At 34.9% G+C, this 10,414-nt stretch overlaps 1 pseudogene; it reads right to left on the reverse strand.

Annotated features, from left to right (window-relative positions):
* Positions 1 to 8,829: 8,829 nt before the first annotated feature.
* On the reverse strand, positions 8,830 to 9,813 carry LOC110152174 (olfactory receptor 13D1-like; annotated as a pseudogene).
* Between the last annotated feature and the right edge of the window lie 601 nt (positions 9,814 to 10,414).

A 10,414-nucleotide genomic window follows, 5' to 3' on the forward strand; every position in this document is an offset into this window, starting at 1 on the left:
CATCCAGTCTCTGATGTTTTGTTATGACAGAATTAGCAAACTAGTATGAACTCGTTTTTAACATAACTAAATGGAATAGAAATAATTACATATTCTCTAAATGTGTGGCTGTGTTTTAAATGTGTGGGTATGTTTCTGTATGCATATATGTGTGTGTGTGATGTGAGCATCTATATACAGATATAAAATATCCCCAGAAATATATCCTGAATAGAAGTAGAGCGGATGAGTGCCAGTCAAGGAAAAAAAAATATCAGAGAATTTATTGGCATTTTGTTAGTCTTCAGATGCTGACTTTTTTTTTTTTTTTTTTTTTTTTAGTAAATTCACAAGAAGATAAAAGGTGTTTCAGTGAAACTACTAGTAGTTGCTGGTGTTGTTCAGTTGCTCAGTAGTGTCTGACTCTTGTGACCCCATGGTTTGCTGCACACCAGGCTCCCCTGTCCTTCACTATCTCCTGGAGCTTGTTCAAACTCATGTCCACTGAGTCAGTGATGTCATCCAGCCATCTCATCCTCTGATATCCCCTTCTCCTCCTGCCTTCAATCTTTCCCAGCATCAGGGTCTTCTCTAATGAGTCTACTCTTCTCATTAGGTGGCCAAACTATTGGAGCTTAGCTTCAGCATCAGTCCTTCCAATGACTATTCAGAAACTATTAGTACTCTGTTTAATCCTGTTATTCCAGACACCTGGTTCCTTAAATCCAATGGTATCGATGAACTCATTAACAAAAAGACATGAAATCTGTGTTATAGATGTTACAATAATAAAAGCCTATTAAATGGGTATAAAATATTGAAATATGTGAAATATCTTATTATATAAACCACAATATACAAAGAATTAAAATGTATACTTAGAAACTTTCACAGCATTTGTAATCCCTGTCTGGGCCAGATGGCTAAATGTACAAAACTTATTGGTTTTATATCATGGAGTCATTAATAATATCTGTAGAATTGTTTTAAGGACTTGGACTCAAGTTGAGGACTGCCCATTTGTATAGAAGAAAGAAATAGAAGATGTACTGGGATTAATTTTAGGATGTGTTAGCAAATTATAACAAAGATTTATCTAGTTTGTCCAAAGAGCAACAACCTCAGGTAGTTAGATTGGAGTCAATGAACTGATCAGTAATTATCTGATAATAATACTTGAAAGCAATGATTTATGGCCATTGGAGCAATAATAGAAAGGTGAAAGAATGGAGGTATCATAAGTATATATAAATAAAAGCTAACACTGTCATGAGACTTAAGATAATTATTAATTCCAACTTGTCATATTCACTCATCTGCCTTCCTTCAAAGATTAGATTTTCACTGTCTTCATAAGGTCAGAGAGAATCTGATGTATGAATGACAAAGTAGAAGTTAACCAAGCCCCCAAAACTCTATTTCTATATGCAGCCTTCCTAAAGTAAAAATTGCATTCCTTTTAAAATTTTCTGTTATCTGACCTTGGGTTTATTATCTCCAAGTAGGTACTTTTCTGAAACTGACTTCAAGTGTCTATAAGCCTATGATTATAAGTTCACTTACTGAAGACCTCTTAATTCTTCTGATACCATTATAGATGTTAGTATTGTGGCTTGGTCTGCCTGATTTTAATAAACTTCTATAGTCCACATAATAGATAATGGTGGATTGCTCATTATTTTTATTGCCTATGACTTGTTCAGTTTCTAAGTCATATCTGCCGCTTTGAGACCTCCTGGGCTGCAGTACACCATGCTTCCCTGTCCTTCACTATATCCTGAAATTTGCTCAAACTCATCCTTTGAGTCAGTGACGCCATCCAAGAATCTCATCCTCTGATGTCCCCTTCTCCTCTGCCATCAATCTTTCCCAACATTAGGGTTTTTCCAAAGAACTGGCTCTTCAGATCAGGTGGTGAAAGTATTAGAGCTTCAGCTTCAGCATCCGTCCTTCCAATGAATATTCAGGATAATTTCCTTTAGGATTGACTGGTTTGATCTCCTTGCTGTCCAAGGGACTCTCAAGAACCTGCTCCAGCATCACAATTTGAAAACATCAATTTTTTGATGCTTACCCTTCTTTATGGTCCAACTCTTACATCTGTACATGATTACTGGGAAAAAAAAAACACAAGTTTGACCATATGAACCACTGCTGGCAAAGTAATGTCTCTGTTTTTTAATATACTGTCTAGGTTTCTCATAACTTTTCTTCCAAGAAGTAAGCATCTTTTAATTTCATGGCTGCAGTCACCATCTATTGTGATTTTGGAGCCCAAGAAAATAAAATGTCACAGTTTCCACTTTTTCCCCCATCTACTTGCCATGAATTGATGGGACCAAATGCCGTGATCTTAGTTTTTTGAATGTTGAGTTTTAAGTCAGCTTTTTCCTATGACTAGTATTTCTTAATTGGTTATTTTATTACATTTAATACATTATTTTAACACATTTAATACATGTTTAATATATTTTAATACATTTAGTATTAGGGTGGTGTTACCATTATTTATTTCTTTTTTACATACGATATAAAGAGGAAATTGGAAGTCAAGGCTAGTGGCTTCTTCTGTATGAGAACTTGGCCTGTGGTTTGGAAGATGGACGCTGCGATGTCTACATTGTGAAGCTGTGACAATCAGATGAGAAAACAAATTAAAAACCAGCAACCAATTGCTAGTACTTTTTATTATCAAAGGTGAGGGAAGAGAGAGATCCCCTCAGGACTTTGATGAGCATTTGTTTAAGAGATGCAGGTGAAGTGGTTTGATGAAGCCTGTTTGTCAACAATCCTATCATACTGGGCTTTTTTCTGTAGAAAGAGCAGGTCAGTGAATATTTTCTCATACTCCTGTGATGTGATCAGGCTAAGATGTTAGGTTTAGAAAGATTGGCCTTTCGACAGTATAGAGGATCAATTGAGAATGGGAGAAATGAATTAAAGGACCGAGGAGACAATGTACATAGAGGCAGTGAAGGCTTAGAAAGCAATGAGATGAAAAGATAGGATGAATATGGGAACTTCATGGTTACAGTATTGGATTTGAGGATCCTTCACGTATGGATAGTCATCAGCAATGATTCCACTAGTGTAAGAAAAGAACTCTGATGCAAGCATTGATTGAAATAGAGGAGAAGCTTAAGCATGATGACTTCATGAAGGTAACGATGTAAGTTGGATGACTGGTTGACTGTGTGGATGGTTAGACTTTCAGGTGAAGACAGATTAGTGAAGTCCAGGAGAGAAATCAGGACTCAAGCTGTATATTAAAAAGTCCTTTGCTCAGTGATGGAAATTGAGCCCTAGGTGTGGATGATATTGTCTATGCAGAAGTTTGGGACAAATATGTATAAAATGATTGGCTTCCTTTTCCTATAATTGGTCAGAGTTGAAGTGAAGGGGAAAATAAAAAGAACAGAACACTTGTGATTTGGAATATAGAATTCCAATTTGATTTTTGTCTGCACAAGCTGAGTGATCTTAGGCTATTGTTTAAGCATGCTAGCTTGATTTTCTTTCCTATGAAATACAGATAACTTATTTATTATACTTATAATAAAATTCTTTCTTACTACTTCTGAAAGATCACCTGTCAGTCAACTTATTTTATTTTAGAATGTAATTGATAAAAATGTTGTGTTAGTCTTAAGTTTACAGCAAAGTGATTCAGTAATATGTTTATGTATCTATTAATCTTCAAATTCTTCTCCCATTTAAGTTGTTAGTAATACTGAGCAGAGTTCCCTTTGCTATACAGTATATCCTTGCTAATTATTCATTTCATATACAGCAGTGTGTACATGTCAGTCACAAACTCCCTCTCTATTCCTCCCCTTCCCTCCTTCTCCCCTGGTAATAGTAAGTTCATTCTCTAAGCCTGTAAGTCTGTTTCTGTTTTATAAGTTCATGTCTATCTTCTTTAAGATTCTGCATAAAAGTGATATCATACAGTATTTGTCTTTCTCTGTCTGACTTACTTCACTTAGTATGACAGTCTGTATGTCCATCCATGTTGCTGCACATGACATTATTCCATTCTTTTTAATAGCTGAGTAATATTCCTTTCTGTATATATATCACCTCTTTATCCACTCATCTGTCAATGACCACTTAGGTTGCTTCCATGTCTTGGCTACACAGTCAGTTTTCGATCTTTATTCTGGCTAGATTGTAAGTTTAGTTTGTTTGAATTTACTTGTGATTTCAATTATATTGAGCAGCATCTGTTACTTTATTTCATGTCTAGTCCTATCACTGTGGCAGCTCTTAGGAATATTAGCATAAAATACCCCCAAATCTCTCCTCCTCTCTTAGCTGTCTGTCTCTCTGTCTCTCTCTATTTACTTTCTTTCTCAGTTTTACTCCATTGCCACCCATTCTGGAATATACTGAAATATTTGTTTAATATGGTTGGATGGCATCACTGACTTGATCGACATGAGTTTGAGCAAGCTCTGGGAGTTGGTGCTCGAGAGGGAAGCGTGGTGTGCTGCAGTCCATGGAGTTGCAAAGAGTCAGACACAACTGATTGACTGAACTGAATTGATTTGTTTTCTGATGGGGAAAAGAGAAAGGTGGGGAGTATTAGATTTCTGCTTCTGACTAAGAAGGAGAAACAGGGACGGTGTTTTGCCTTTCTACCTGAAGCAATAAAAATAAAACAGAAATAAGTGTGAAAAATCAATTTTAAGATATTGAACGTCAAACAACATAGGACAGTGATCCCTGAGAGATGAGGAACAAATGAAGTGAACCCTTTAATTTTCCCAACTTACTTCTCTGAGTGATGAATTTCCAGGTAATAAGATAGGGAGAGCAAGCCGATCGGGAAAGGATTTGAAGATGGAATTGAGAGACCAGGGAGAACAAGGCAGCTAGTTTTCCAGTCCAAATCCAGAGAGGAGGAAGCTACAGAAAAAAGAGTGAGAGCTCTAAAGGGACACCCCTCTGCTTTCAGCTGAGTACTGATCAGTGCAGGTGTATGAAGAAATAAGCGAGGTCTGGGAAAGGATTATCCAGGAGAACTGAAGGGAATGATTTTCAGATCTCACACAAGGCTGAGATCAACACATTGCACACCTATAAAATTCACCTTGTATAACCTAAATAGATACACCTTTTAGTTGTTAATAATATTTTAATAAAATATTAAAAATAAAATTTAAAAAAGAAAGTAGATTTTAAAAGTAGCAAACAAAACACTGATAGAATTACTGTGCATGATATTAAGAAGTTATTCTGACTGTATTTAATATAGTCAAGAAGGTTGAGAAAAAATCATGTCATTTGAGATATAGAAAATTATATTTAGAGATATATATTTATAAATAAATACATTTATATATATCTATAAATAAATATATTTATTTATATATAAATATATTTATATATAAATAAATATATTTATTTATATTTATAGATATAAAGTTATACTTAGCAATGTTTGAAAAAGACAAATTCTAAGATCTAGTAATGAAGTGAATCTAATATGAATCTATCCAGTATACTTTGGATGGAATTAAAGTAATTGGACCTTGTAGAAGGAAAGATTAGTGAACAAAGAATCAGAGAAATAGTAGCACTTTAAAATAAAACAAAGAGAAAAGCGAATGAAAAAAAGTGAACAGACCATTAATTGTGTGAGACATTTTTAAGTGATATGGTATACAATATAATTGGAGTCCATAAAAGAAAAAACATTAGCAAAATAATATTTAAATAAATGCAAAATGCAAAACAAAAATAATGTTTAAATAATGGATAGAAACTTTCTAAACCTGTTGAAAACAATAAACACATAGAGAAAAGAATCTAAGTAGCTAAAATAATGAGAAACAGAAAGAAAACCACATCAAGGTCCATCATAAACAAACTCCTTAAAATTCAGATGAGGTACATTATGTTAAGAGAGAGGGTTTGTTCTCACTCCAAGCCTGAGATAATGAAGAAACCACAACATTAAAGTGCTGAAAGAAAAAGAGTCACTATAGTATTCCATAATCCCGTAGAAAGAAAAGCAATGCCAAAGAATGTTCAAATACCATGGAATTGCACTGATTTCACATGCTAGCAAAGCAATACTCAAAATTCTCCAAGCTAGGCTTCAACAGTCCGTGAACTGGGAACTTCCAGATGATCAAGTTCGATTTAGAAAAGACAGAGGAACCAGAGATCAAATTGCCAACAATCCGTTGGATCATAGAAAAAGCAAGAGAATTCCAGGAAAAAAAAAAAAAAAACACACAACACATCTTCTGCTTTATTGACTATGCCAAAGCCTTTGACTGTGTGGATCACAACAAACTGTGAAAATTCTTAATGAGTTGGGGATACCAGACCACCTTACCTGCCTCCTTAGAAATTTTGTGCTTCCAGCTTATGCTTCACCCAGCTCAGCATCTCTCATGATGTACTCTGCATTGTAATTCAATAAGCAGGGTGAAGGTATACAACCTGATGCACATCTTTCCCAATTTGGAACCAGTTCATTGTTCCATGTCCAGTTCTAACTGTTCCTTCTTGACCTCATAAAGGTTCTCAAGAGGCAGGTAAGGTTGTCTGGTATTCCCACCTCTTTTAAGAATTTTCTACAATTTTCTGTTATCCACAAGGTCAAAGGCTTTAGCATAGTCAATAAAGCAGAAGTAGATTTTTTTTTCTGGAATTTCCTTGCTTTTTCTATGATCCAATAGATGTTGGCAATTTGATCTCTGGTTCCTCTGATTTTTCTAAATCAAACTTTTACATCTAGAAGGTCTTGGGTCATGTACTGTTGAAGCCTAGCTTGAAGGATTTTGAGCATTATCTTTCTATTTAATATTATCTTGTTGACATATGAAATGAGTGCAATTGTGTGGTAGTTTGAACATTTTGTGGTAGTTTGAACATTTGTGTAATCCATATTAATTTCTATATGTATGCATAGCCATACCTATATCTCTGTTTTTCTGTATGCATATTGCTCTATGTATATACTGAAAGCAGTGAGTTCACACTATCTTCTTACCCAGTATCTTATTCTAGTTTTTCCTCTTTCTGTGTGTGTAACTCTTCTGTCAGTGGTAAGCAGGCTCTCACTAGACCTCATCTGTTTACTTATCTCTCGTGTCATCTCCTGTGTATAGTTGAGCTCCCATTCCTTTTGATTCACTTTACCTTCTATCTCTCCACAGTTCCCACACTAATATCCTTTTCTCCTTATAGTGTGATAGTGATCACAAATGGAATTTTAATTTTAATATTTGTCCTCACAGTCAGTAGATTTTAATATACAGAACTGCAAATAAAATGTATGTGGTAAGTTTTCTGAAAATATGTTTTTAAAAAGTTATAGGTCATAAAAAAGAGATTAATTGTAGAAACCTTGTCTTTAATTACTCCCACCTCTCAGAATACATGTACCTGAAAATCCTTGTGTTACATGGATTAAGGATGCATCCTTGTTCCCTTATTTTTAATTTTTACTTCTTTTTTATTGAAATATAGTTGATTTACAATATTGTATTTGTTTCAGTTATACAGCATGGTGATTCACTATTTTTATAGATTGTACTCCATTTAAAGTATTAATAGACAATAATGGATATATTTCCTCTTGTAGAAAGGAAATCTTGTTGCTTATTTATACATAATAGTTTGTGTCTCTTCATTCCATTCCCTTGGCTCTTTCCTCCCCATTTCCCTCTCCTCACTGAAGACCACTAGCTTGTTCTCTGTATGTGTGAGTCTGTTATTGTTTGTTAACATAAATTCATTTGTTCTATTTTTTAGATTTCACATAAAAGTAATAGTAGAGTATTTGTCATTCTCTGACTCATTTCACTAAGTATAATATATTCTAAGTACATCTATGTTGCTTTAGGTGGCAGAATTTCATTCTTTCTTTGTGGCTGAATAATTCCATTGGGGCTTCCCTGATGGTTCCATGGTAAAGTATCCCCCTGCCAATGCAGGACACACAGATTTGATCTCTGGGTCAGGACAATCCCCAGGAGAAGAAAATGACAACCCACTCCAGTATTTTTGCCTGAGAAATCTCTTAGAGAAGCCCGCAGGGGATCGTCTATGGGCTCCCAAAAGTTTTGGACATAGCAAGTTAACAACGACGATATTCACACACACACATATATATACATGCACACATTACATCTTCTTTATCCATTCATTGGCTGATGGACACTTAGGTTGCTTCCGTATGTTGGTAATTGTAAACAGTGCTTTCATTGTGGGTAAATTTGGAAGGATTTTTTAGAAGTTAAAACATTTAAATTTTCTTTAATTAGATGCCTGTGTTGTCACCATAGGAGAAATATGATAATGGAGATGAAGTGACATATACTATTGTCCTAAAGTCTGAAAGAACATGATATATTTGGATAACCACATAGTGCATGCAGCATTGTTTAGCAGACTGGGTAGAAGAAACACAGCAAGGGAAAGAAGGAGCATATATATATATATATTAGAAAAATGAGATTGGGGCCGATCAAGTCCCTGAGTAAAACAAAAATAAGTAATAAACAGAAAAAACATGAACTCAAGTAGTTCTCTCAAAAAGGGGAATGAGAAAACACATATTTTAATTATTAAGTAGACCTGTACCCTGGATATTTCTGGATAAGTTTAATTTCAATTTTTTTTATTGTTTCTAAAAGTTTGCTCTTACTTCATGGACTAGTTAGTTGTCCCTACATTTTTATGCTATTTTCATAAATGATGAAGTTAGATTATTACCCTGAAATTTCTTCCCAACTCTTAAATTCTGTGATTTTACATATAGCCTTTATTTCCTTTGTTCTGCTTCTACTGAAAACCTTGCATCCAATATATGAGCTTATTTTGTGCATAAACTCAAAAATGCAAAATTCTCATTCTTTCCTCCAGAACCAGTCTAGCTGTGAATTTTCTCATAGCACCATGCACTTCTGTATTCCTCAGGCTATAGATGATAGGATTGAGCATCGGTGTGACTACTCCATAGAACAGGGCAATCAATTTGTCAAAAGCAGCGTCTTTGGACTTTGGCTTCATATACATGAAGAGGATTGTCCCATAAAACACAGTCACCACCATTATGTGGGCTGAGCAGGTGGAAAAAACCTTTTTTATTCCTTCAGCTGAATTGATTCTTAGTCCAGTAGAAGGATGAAAATGTAGGAGATACAAATCAACAGTAATGGAACAAACAAAAATATTACGTTGCCCAACATGATAGTAATCTCATTCAAGGATATATCTGTGCAAGCTAGCTTGACAAAGGCCAATATTTCACAAACAAAATGATTGATGACATTTTTTCCACAGAAGGGCAACTGTACTGCAAGAATTGTTTCTGTCAGTGAGTTGAGAAAGCCCAATCCCTAGGAGAGAGCTGCCATCTGAATACAAAGTGCCTTGTTCATGATGATAGAGTATCTCAGAGGGTTGCAGATGGCTATGTAACGGTCATATGCCATCACTGCTAGAAGTACACACTCTGTCGACCCCATAGTGTAAGAGACAGACATCTGAACAACACATCTAGTGAAGGAGATAGTTTTTCTCTCTGACAGAAAGTGTATCAGCATTGAGGGGATAAAGGAGGATGTGTACCAAATGTCAAGGAAGGAAAGATTGCTGAGGAAGAAGTACATAGGGGTGTGAAGGTGTGAATCCAGGAGTGTGAGGATGATCAAAGTGCTGTTCCCTAGGAGAATCACCAGGTACATCAACAAACACATCACAAAAAGGAGTTTTTCTGCTCTTGGATACTCAGAAAGTCCCTGTAGAATGAACTCAATGTCTGTCCAATTGGTCCTTTCCATTTCACACTTTCATACCTAGAGTAATCCAGAAGAGATGTGGGTTTAAGGAGTATATACAGTATTATAATATGAAGTAAGAGAACATTGGAGGAAGGGCAATGAGTCAGTATTAGCTGGCTGGGTTTACAGTTGTGAGTTTAGATTTTCAAATTTTTCTTTTAGCTCATGTGTCAGGGAATAGAAGAGAGGCAATAATTATGTTGGTAGTTTATTAAAAATACAAACTTAATATTCCATTTCTGACATTCTGATGCACAAATTCTGAGTCAAGGAAGAACTATTTAATAAATAATTGTTATTCCTGATTCAGACTTACTTTGAATATCATCATTTTGGAGATAACATGCTTAACTTCTTAAAAATATTGATTTATGATTTTATATCATGCCAGTCATTAGCAATAACATTGGTTTAGGGTTTTACAATTTATGAAAATGTTCATCATACTTATTTTATCATCCCTATAATTCTCTGAGGAAGATAATGTTCATAACGGTAAGAAGTATTTTAAAACACAGTAGGTAAACAAACTACTATTCAATTCTACATTTTCTGACTTTACATCCCCCTTTTAAAATTACTTGGTTATTGCCCTCAAAATTATACAAGTTGTCTGAGTGGGAGTGTCTAAG

Source organism: Odocoileus virginianus, chromosome 31 (genome assembly GCF_023699985.2).
Source record: "Odocoileus virginianus isolate 20LAN1187 ecotype Illinois chromosome 31, Ovbor_1.2, whole genome shotgun sequence".
In the NCBI taxonomy this organism is placed as follows: Eukaryota; Metazoa; Chordata; class Mammalia; order Artiodactyla; family Cervidae; genus Odocoileus; species Odocoileus virginianus.